Here is a 10,623-nt window from a genome sequence, read left to right on the forward strand (position 1 = left end):
CTGACACGGTCACTGAACGTTAGCAGCTATGTTGTAAGTTTTAACTATTATTCAAATTTATGAAAAGGAAAGTTGCCACTCACCATATAGCGGAGATGCTGAGTCGCAGATAGGCACAATAAAAAGAATGCCACAAATAAAGCTTTCGACCCGTAAGGCCTTCGTCAAAAACAGACGACATACACACACACACATACACACACACACACACACACACACACACACACACACAGAGAGAGAGAGAGAGATGCAAATGCAACTCACACACACTCTACTGCAGTCTCAGGCAACTGTAGCCACAGTGTGGCTTACTGGCAGAAAACTTTGTGACAGATTTTTTGTTGTGCCTATCTACAATACTGTCTCTCTGCTATATGGTAAGTGGCAACTTTCCTTTTCATAATATTGTTACATTCCATCCCGGATTTTCTGTTGTTTGATATTCTTCAAATTCGGATTCCGAGTCGCAAACAAACAGCGTAATCTTTCTTTATGACCTGAATGCAGGTAACGTTACGCCAACCTGTTTTGTGCGGTTGTTCTGTAATGCTAGTCTTTCGCTTATCCATCCAAGTCGTACACGTCTTGCCAATTTGGCATTTGCTGTATACCTCCTTAGCGTGTGACAAATTTTTAGGGCTAGAATCGTAAGTAATTCGGTACCGAACGCCACAAGAAAATAAATTATGAAAAGTTCCCGTGTGCCTAAGGACGTCACAACAGGAAGGAAGCGGACACGTTGTAAGGAGTAACGATCAAGTGTACAGGCAGGTGCGGTACCGAAGCGGTGTGACGTGTTTACGGCAGGACTAGCCTGGCCTGTGCCCGCCCGCCGTCAGGTTGTTGACTCTGGCCGGCTCTTTCCCGGCCACGGAACACGGCAGACCAGATTACTGCTTTTGTTCCCGGCCAGTGGGCTTTTTTTCCCCGAGCGGTCGTCTGTACCTTTTTGTGGCTCGCCTCGCCACTGACACCCGTTTCAGACGCTAATTGCATAGGCAGAGGAAGAGAGCGAGAGAGAGAGAGAGAGAGGGACAGCCGGTGCCGAGGCCTGGGGTCTGCAGAGGGAACCGGCCTGCAGCCGGACAGGACGCGTCGCGCTGGCCTCTGATGATTACCACAGAGGGAACACCCCACGGCCACGCGTCTCGCCTTGCGCGTCCACCCATCAGCACCGCTTACGGATGGCACTTAATGAAACAGCTTCTTCAGAATAGAGATTACACCCTTCGAGTGCACCACAGGTGCCGGCCGGAGTGGCCGAGCGGTTCTAGGCGCTACAGTCTGGAACCGCGCGACAGCTATGGTCGCAGGTTCGAATCCTGCCTCGGGCATGGATGTGTGTGATGTCCTTAGGTTAGTTAGGTTTAAGTAGTTCTAAGTTTTAGGGGACTGATGACCTCAGGAGTTAAGTCCCATAGTGCTCAGAGCCATTTGAACCATTTCAGTGTACCACAGGGGTCGATATTGAGTCCGTTCTTATCATATAGAAATGATATTCCATCATACACTGAAGCGCCAAAACCTGTGGCCAACGCCTGTATAAGACGCCAAGTGCCTGGCGCAGTTGTTAGATCGGTTACTGCTGCTGCAATGGCAAGCTATCAAGATTTAAATGAATTTGAACGTGGTGTTACAGTCGGCGCACGAGCGATGGGACACTGCATCTCCGAAGTAGCGATGAAATGCAGATTTTCCTGCACGATCATTTTACGAGTGTACCGTGAATGCCAGGAACCTGGAAAAACCTCAAATCTCCGACATCACTGCGACCGGTAAAAGATCTGAAAGAGTGGGACCAACGACGACTGAAGAGAATGGTTCAACGTGACGGAGGTGCAACCCTTCCGTAAATTGCAGTAGATTTCAGTGCTGGGTCATCAACAAGTGCCAGCGTGCGAACGATTCAGCGAAACATCATCGATGTGGGCTTTCGCATGCGAAGACTCTCTCGTGTACCCTTGATGACTGCACGAGAGTGGGCGCGTCAACACGGACATTGTACTGTTGATGACTGGAAACATGATACTTAGTCGGACGACTCTCATTTTAAATTGTATCGAGCGGGTGGTCGTGTTTGGATACGAAGACGATCTCATCACTCCATGGACAATCCACGCCAGCAGGGGACTGTTCAAGCTGGTGAAGGCTCTGCAATGGTGTGAGTCGTGTGCGGTTGGAGTGATATGGGACCCCTGATACGTCCAGATACGACTCTGACAGGTGATACGTACGTAAGCATACTATCTGATCAACTGCATCCATTGATGTCCATTGTGCATTCCAACGGACTTGCTGAGTTCCAGCAGGACAATGTGAATCCCTACAGAGGGGCTCTACACTCCTCTACACTCCTCTAAGCTTAGACACTTCCACTGGACAAAAACTCGCCAGACATGAACATTATTGTGAATATCTAAGATGCCTTGCAACCTGCTGTTCAGAAGATGTCCTCACCCCCTCGTACTCTTACGGATTTATGGACAGCCCTGCAGCATTCATGGTGTCAATTCCCTCCAAAACTACTTCAGACATTAATCGAGTCCATGCCACGTCGTTTTGCGGCACTTCTGTGTGCTTGTTTGGACTCTACACGATATTAAGCAGGTGTACAAGTTTTTTGGCTCTTCAGTGTATATCCAAGAAGCGGAAGTAAGCCTTTTTTATCATTTCTGGCTCTCGGATCCATAATATTTGATCACAAAGCTTCACTTCGCAACTGAGAAAGAACAGATTAGCTGAGACATTACCAAAGAAGCGGAGTGACGTGCTGAAGTATTACTCATTCATTTCTACTTTTTAAGAATATAATTCAGATTGAATTTACAGTCATTGTAGCTGTCTTCTAAGGGGTAACCTATCATACATTGTATTTAGATTTTATTTTAAGATTATTAGGTTTCCGTTCTTCAGTCGCTAACAAACGGAAGTCTTGTAGGGCATTTCGTTGTCTATCTGTCCGATTGTTAAGAACCCTTTTTCTCAGGAACAGATACGAGTATCAACTTAAAATTTATATCACTTACTGAGGTCTACGGGCCCTAGACGGAGTTAAAGATTTAAACTTTACATATTTTGAAACTCGAAAACTCATTCATCAAAACCTATGGCGTACTTCCACTGACGTAGAATTATGAAACATGGCGTGAAGCAAGATTTTACAGAACAATTGCCTAAATAATCAGACAACTGTTAATATGCAACTGCATAACAAGAAGACAAAGTTTTCATTTTTTTATCAGTCTGTATGTTCATCTATAAAGCACACTTTTTTCTCATGAAACGCTGTGCATATCATGCTGAAATTTATTTGACATATTAAGGTCTACGGTCCCTTGGCGTTGTAAGACGTTTAATCTTGCAATCAAAAGATACGGTCATTTCCTTCACGCATTCGGATGCTCGCAAACTCAATCATCAAAGTGTATGTGGTACGTCCCGTAGAGCTGGAATCACGCAATTTTGCAAGAAGCCATGTTTCGTATTACAAGGAAAGGAAAAAAAAGGATCCGAAAATTGTTAAGTTGTATGTCATATAAAAGATATCATTTTGCCCTTAGAGCCATTTGAAGCATCATATCTAGGGTTATTTTTATCTACAGTTTGTGGTGCTGTAGACTCGCAATAGATTTATCGAATAAAAGGATGTTTTCTTGTACAATAGAAATAAAATAGCCTTTCATCCAGCTGCGTACGCAGCTGATGACTACAGTTACCAGGCCTTAGAAAGTGTGATAAATCTGTGTAATACTATGAAACCAGTGAAAAAATATGTAAAGACTTAAAGATATTTGACATTTTATTGTAACGTAACAAGGACACGCAGAACATTCGTGTTTCTGCTGTAAGAGGGACACTCTCTAATTATTGTAATTTTAATTCTTGGCCGCGTCGTAGAATCGTCCTCTTGGTTGTTAGCGAGGGATGAGATGGATCTGGACTTTGCCCAAAGCGGGTTGTGTTCAGAATCTGTATGGCAGGCTTATGGGCAAGTGACTTCCATATAACGATCAGGGTATTATAAAGGGCAAATCACAACTCCACCGACAAAATTTCAGAGATGGTAGCATGGGCTAAAACAGAAGAAAAAGATTAGTAAACGCAGGCTTCAAAATAAATATGTTATGAGCTAGGGACCGTGTTCGTCATCACTGTTACATCTCTTCTGCTGCAAGCTCTTGGACTGCATATAGTGGGAAGAAATAGTATAGGATAAGACAAGGAAAATAGTCCAGTAAATATGGGTCCTATGGGCACTTGTTCAATAGAACAGATGTGTTTCACAGTGGCGTAGACGAACAAGTGCTCATAGCTCATAGGATAAGCACATTGCCCATGTTTACTGGACATTTTTTCTTGTTTTAGTCCACAATAAAACCACTCAAAAAAAGGAAAGCAAAGAGCTTTCAGTAGAAGAGATGTGTCGCACAGTAGCGAAGATGAGAAAGTGTTCGTTTAGGGCCCGTGGTTGCTAGATGCTTTTTTCTTCTTTGGTTTATACTACCGCCTCTGAAAGTTTGCGATGGAGTTCTGCTTCACTCTGTATAGCACCAGTTGGAAATAAACTTGCGTATATCCTGGCAGTAAACGCACAGGGGGGTGGGGGTGGGGGGGGGGGGGGGGACGGGCGAAGGAAATTTCCGTTTCTGCTTGTGATCGGCCTTAAGACATTTCACCAACACACATTAGACAGCAACTTTCTGCCTAGATAAATAATGGAAACTATACACAAAATCATGAGATAAAAAAATTATAAAATCACTTTATATTTCTCTCTCTGTGTCCCTCTCCCTCCCCCCCTCTCTCTCCCTCTCTCTCTCTCTCTCTCTATCTGCCTCTACCTTTTTCTCTCTCGTATCCTCCCCTTCCTTCATCTCCTTACCAGCCCACTCTCCCTTTCTGTATTTTACTTTAATTGCTCACCAACTTTCCTTATATTTGTTCTCCCCTTACCACCCCCTCCTAAAATCCTACCTACTATCTACCCTACGCGTTCATTTCACATATTAAATAAATACACATTAATATCATTAAAACGATATAGTGTTTATATGACAAGATGAAAAATGCATTTAAAAGAAATTTAGCTCAAGTGAAAACCGAAACTTGTGGTTAATTTTGCTACACTACACATTATTTTTGCATCACGGTTAATTTTGCTACACTACACATTATTTTTGCATCACCTTTTAGTCTCCGTTTAACTGCTAACTGTCTTGCGTCTCGATCATCAATTTGGTTTTCTTGCTGAGCATTTCCATGTCATATCAGAAGTCGCCTAACTACATTGTTTTGGCTCTTCGCCTTTTTCTACTGCCATCATACCCCCTTGACTGTGATAAAATTAGTAAATATGTGTGATCCGGCAAATGTAACCGTCTCTTCTTTATTATATACAGAACAACACTGTGCTTCCTTTTTTTCCTGATTCTCGATTCTCGGGAGAATATATTCGCAGTGGGTTCAAAAATATTTCATTGTGCTAGTCTCTCAAATACAAGGAGCTTTTCTTCATCTTTTTTTGATGAAACTTAGAATTCTTCATGTATACAGCAACACTCTTAAAATTACTCGCTGTTAAGTTTTGAAGTTTGAAGAGCATGACATTTTTCTCAAATCGCCTTAAAAGCTGTAGGAGGCGCTATTTCGTTTATACTGTCTTTGCTGGATCTTTTAAACATACAACTTCTTTTATGAGTAAAGTGTGTACAAGGGAAGAAGTTTTGACTGCAAATCAAGAATATGGCTTTGCATTATGATGCTTTCGTTGAGGTTGAAATATGTCGTGGTCTGTCAAAAACAAATGGATTGGAAGTGAGGATGTAGAGTTCATCATAAGGACGTTTTTCTTTAGTTTCTTTTCTCCAATATTATGTTAGCAATTTTGTAGTAATTTTTTAAGATGTTGCAAACACAGTGATAAGAGCTCCCGTGAGCAGATTCTTCATAGGATTTTCTTTCGTAAATTCTCTTAGTTGTTTCAATCCAAAGATCAATTTTTTTGCTGGTGTATTAGTTCTGTACAATATTTCTTCCATGCAAATCTGCACTAAATGGTCTAATTCTGAGGTGAGTTCGAATTGTCTCATATTTTTTTTAGTAGTGTTTGACCAAACTCAACAGCGGTCTTTAAATCTTCTGCCCGATAGCCAAAATTGACATGGTGGGGCTGCATCTCAGGCCACTATGTACCGATCTAATTATTAATTGGTAACCTACATAAATATGAGACCGCGATAGACTAGTTAATGTAAGGGCGAGATAAATTTGTAGCCAATTTTTTTGCTGGTGTATTAGTTCTGTACAATATTTCTTCCATGCAAATCTGCACTAAATGGTCTAATGTAAGGGCGAGATAAATTTGTAGCCTGTCCCCAAATACTAATGGTTAAAAGTCGGCAACAGTCGGAACACTTCTTGTCGGCAGTGCCCTGTTACAAATTGCCTCTGCCCTTATTGTGCCACTGTAACTGCCTTATTAGTTATGGTATCTATACGAGGTAATGATTCTTTGATTAATAATAATAGTTGGTCCTATATTTAAAAACATTATCTTAATGTAGATGCATTAAGCTGTTCTGAAAGCGGTGCTGATATTCAAGATAGTAAAAGCGGGTTAAAAGCTGTGAGCTATCTGGGGAAGTTAGCCTTGCATTACTGAGCAACTGTTTCACCAGGTATCCAGTCTAGTTTACCAAATTGCCAACCAGACTAACATTAATTATAATCTTGTAATAGTCAACTTATGATAAATGGTGATATATATATATATATATATATATATATATATATATATATATATATATATATATATATATATATATATATTTAAATAAAAATAAATAAATCAGTTTATATTTGGACATTTATTTTAACATTGATCATTCTGTCATACTTCCGTTAAAATTTCAGCATATTAAACTTGATTCATAACTAAACTCCTGCCTTATTTAGGATTGTAAAAACGTGAGTTTGGAATCTTACAGAACACATCAAATATGGTGCCAAGATTGGGAGACTGCATACAACACTGCATTCATAAAATAACACATGAAGAACGTTGAAACATATGCAAGAGGAAATTAACCACAACCAACCGATTCAATTTTCACCCAAAGAAGTTACGGTCATAGCCCAATCCAGTCCGTCTTGAAATTACCACACACTGGTATACTAAATTCATACTAATTGTCTGTGAAATCTTCTCGAAAAGAATAGCTGAGGGCTACTTTCATGATTACACCAAATGCTTCACGTGGTCAACTTGGTTTACACAAAGAGTGTAACTCCACAATAATTTTGATAATTAAAATAAATTACATCGAAACGCAATTTACAAAAGAAAAACCTCGAACTGGTTACTATCGTCGTACTATTAACCTGATGGGTCAAACAATTATATAAGCACGTGGTACTGGTCTCACAAAGTACACCCCACGTGCGCTAAACACAAAGAAAAGTTGCTATATTGATAAATATTGTCAAGATGAGACGTAGCAATCTCACGCACATTCGCATTTAAGGTTGATGATTTTAGTTAGAGTTATTGACGATCAAGATGTGGTTCCACTTTGCTCACAAAGTAGTGACAAAGCAACTACTGGAAGATATTCTGAACTTCACACTCGAATTACACTGCGTTGCAATTTAAGATAAGATATTTTAGATCTAAACTTGAAACAAAAGTGATTAAATTTTTGTTAGGCTGAACTTAAGAAATCCATTGTCTTACAGACTTAGCAGAGCCATGCTAAGCCGGAGATCTTACCACTTCAGACGCTCGCCGTGGACGGACTCGTGTGGGCCCCTACCGAGGGTGCCTCACAGATATAATCGGAAGTGACCAGACAGGCAGCTTCCTAAACCAACATGACAAGGGATGGACAGGACCATACCAAGAATAGAAACCTCTTTGCTTTTAGGAAGCGTAGCTACCTGTTCCAACGTTGGTCCTGCTGTGCTCTAGCAGAAAGGCTTCTCTGCTAGCATCAAGCATGCAACTAGAAAAACATTTGCTCATTCATCCTTTCAAAAAGAAGGGAAGGGGGATAACAGTATGTTATCATATACACTATATAAAAGAAAGCGGATGTAGGTTCCATATGAGACTGTGTGACATGAATTACATATAAACTGTGTTTTAAAGTGTAGTAATGTGACACATCGTTCTTATTTATATGTAAAAGTAACATGTTCCACTACTCAGTCTCCTCCCAGATAGAAACGCCACAGTAAATTTAGAAGAGGAATTTATGCCGTAAATGACAACAGATTTAAGAAATTAACATGAAAGGAATCCAACAGAAACCTTACATTATGCAATACGAGATACGACCACAAACGTTTGCTAAACTTGTCTGCGCTTTTTCGTATGCTATGTTGTGTTTCACTCCTTTTGGAAAAAGAGGCAGCAGGTTGGGATATTGGAGGAAACGGTAGATGTTGGCATCAGATTTATACTAAATTATGCAATAAATTACTTGAATAAAGAATATGAAAAATTGATTAAAATTTACGAAGTACTGAAGGATGCTATGTTATACTCAGTTCAGTTAAGGCACGTCCGTGAGTTTACCAGCAGGCTTGTCAAAATGCTATAGAATGCGGAGGTGCTTGTTTACTTGCGCCAACTGGAGCGACTGGCGTGCCAGTAGATATCAAACCAGTGTCTGTGCACATCAAAGAAAGCCGGGATAGCCGGTAATGGAGATGTGCCAAGTGGCTTTCTGCAGTCTCCGGCCTCGGACCTGGCAGGACATTCAAACTAGTCCGACCTTTGCGTCTAGTTATTGTCACTCTCCCCTGTACGACTAGCCCTCTAGTCTCGGTTCCGATTCCATTGCCAGCCATCTACTGTATTCCTGAAGTACATGAATATTTTGAAATACACTCCTGGAAATTGAAATAAGAACACCGTGAATTCATTGTCCCAGGAAGGGGAAACTTTATTGACACATTCCTGGGGTCAGATACATCACATGATCACACTGACAGAACCACAGGCACATAGACACAGGCAACAGAGCATGCACAATGTCGGCACTAGTACAGTGTATATCCACCTTTCGCAGCAATGCAGGCTGCTATTCTCCCATGGAGACGATCGTAGAGATGCTGGATGTAGTCCTGTGGAACGGCTTGCCATGCCATTTCCATCTGGCGCCTCAGTTGGACCAGCGTTCGTGCTGGACGTGCAGACCACGTGAGACGACGCTTCATCCAGTCCCAAACATGCTCAATGGAAGGGGAGTAGATCCGGAGATCTTGCTGACCAGGGTAGTTGACTTACACCTTCTAGAGCACGTTGGGTGGCACGGGATACATGCGGACGTGCATTGTCCTGTTGGAACAGCAAGTTCCCTTGCCGGTCTAGGAATGGTAGAACGATGGGTTCGATGACGGTTTGGATGTACCGTGCACTATTCAGTGTCCCCTCGACGATCACCAGTGGTGTATGGCCAGTGTAGGAGATCGCTCCCCACACCATGATGCCGGGTGTTGGCCCTGTGTGCCTCGGTCGTATGCAGTCCTGATTGTGGCGCTCACCTGCACGGCGCCAAACACGCATACGACCATCATTGGCACCAAGGCAGAAGCGACTCTCATCGCTGAAGACGACACGTCTCCATTCGTCCCTCCATTCACGCCTGTAGCGACACCACTGGAGGCGGGCTGCACGATGTTGGGGCGTGAGCGGAAGACGGCCTAACGGTGTGCGGGACCGTAGCCCAGCTTCATGGAGACGGTTGCGAATGGTCCTCGCCGATACCCCAGGAGCAACAGTGTCCCTAATTTGCTGGGAAGTGGCGGTGCGGTCCCCTACGGCACTGCGTAGGATCCTACGGTCTTGGCGTGCATCCGTGCGTCGCTGCGGTCCGGTCCCAGGTCGACGGGCACGTGCACCTTCCGCCGACCACTGGCGACAACATCGATGTACTGTGGAGACCTCACGCCCCACGTGTTGAGCAATTCGGCGGTACGTCCACCCGGCCTCCCGCATGCCCACTATACGCCCTCGCTCAAAGTCCGTCAACTGCACATACGGTTCACGTCCACGCTGTCGCGGCATGCTACCAGAGTTAAAGACTGCGATGGAGCTCCGTATGCCACGGCAAACTGGCTGACACTGACGGCGGCGGTGCACAAATGCTGCGCAGCTAGCGCCATTCGACGGCTAACACCGCGGTTCCTGGTGTGTCCGCTGTGCCGTGCGTGTGATCATTGCTTGTACAGCCCTCTCGCAGTGTCCGGAGCAAGTATGGTGGGTCTGACACACCGGTGTCAATGTGTTCTTTTTTCCATTTCCAGGAGTGTAGTAAAAAGTGGCAGTTTATTTCAAATTTTTTACAGTAGAAATTCATTTGAAGCACAGTATTTTCTAAAATTGAGTTTATTTCAGTAAAATACAACATATTTTCGTTTGATGTCTTTATTGTCAATATACAGGGTGGCCAGAAACGATGGGAAAGCTTGTAACGCTATTGCAGCGCAAATTGGCTGAGAAACAATTGTTAAGAAAAAATCCGAGACGTCGTGCCATGTCCGAGTTATTTAGCATCGAATTCTGCCAGTCAGGTCACAGCGTGCGGAATTCAAGCAGGCTGCCAAACACAATTTGTGCTA

The sequence above is a fragment of the Schistocerca serialis genome, chromosome 7 (genome assembly GCF_023864345.2).
Source record: "Schistocerca serialis cubense isolate TAMUIC-IGC-003099 chromosome 7, iqSchSeri2.2, whole genome shotgun sequence".
In the NCBI taxonomy this organism is placed as follows: Eukaryota; Metazoa; Arthropoda; class Insecta; order Orthoptera; family Acrididae; genus Schistocerca; species Schistocerca serialis.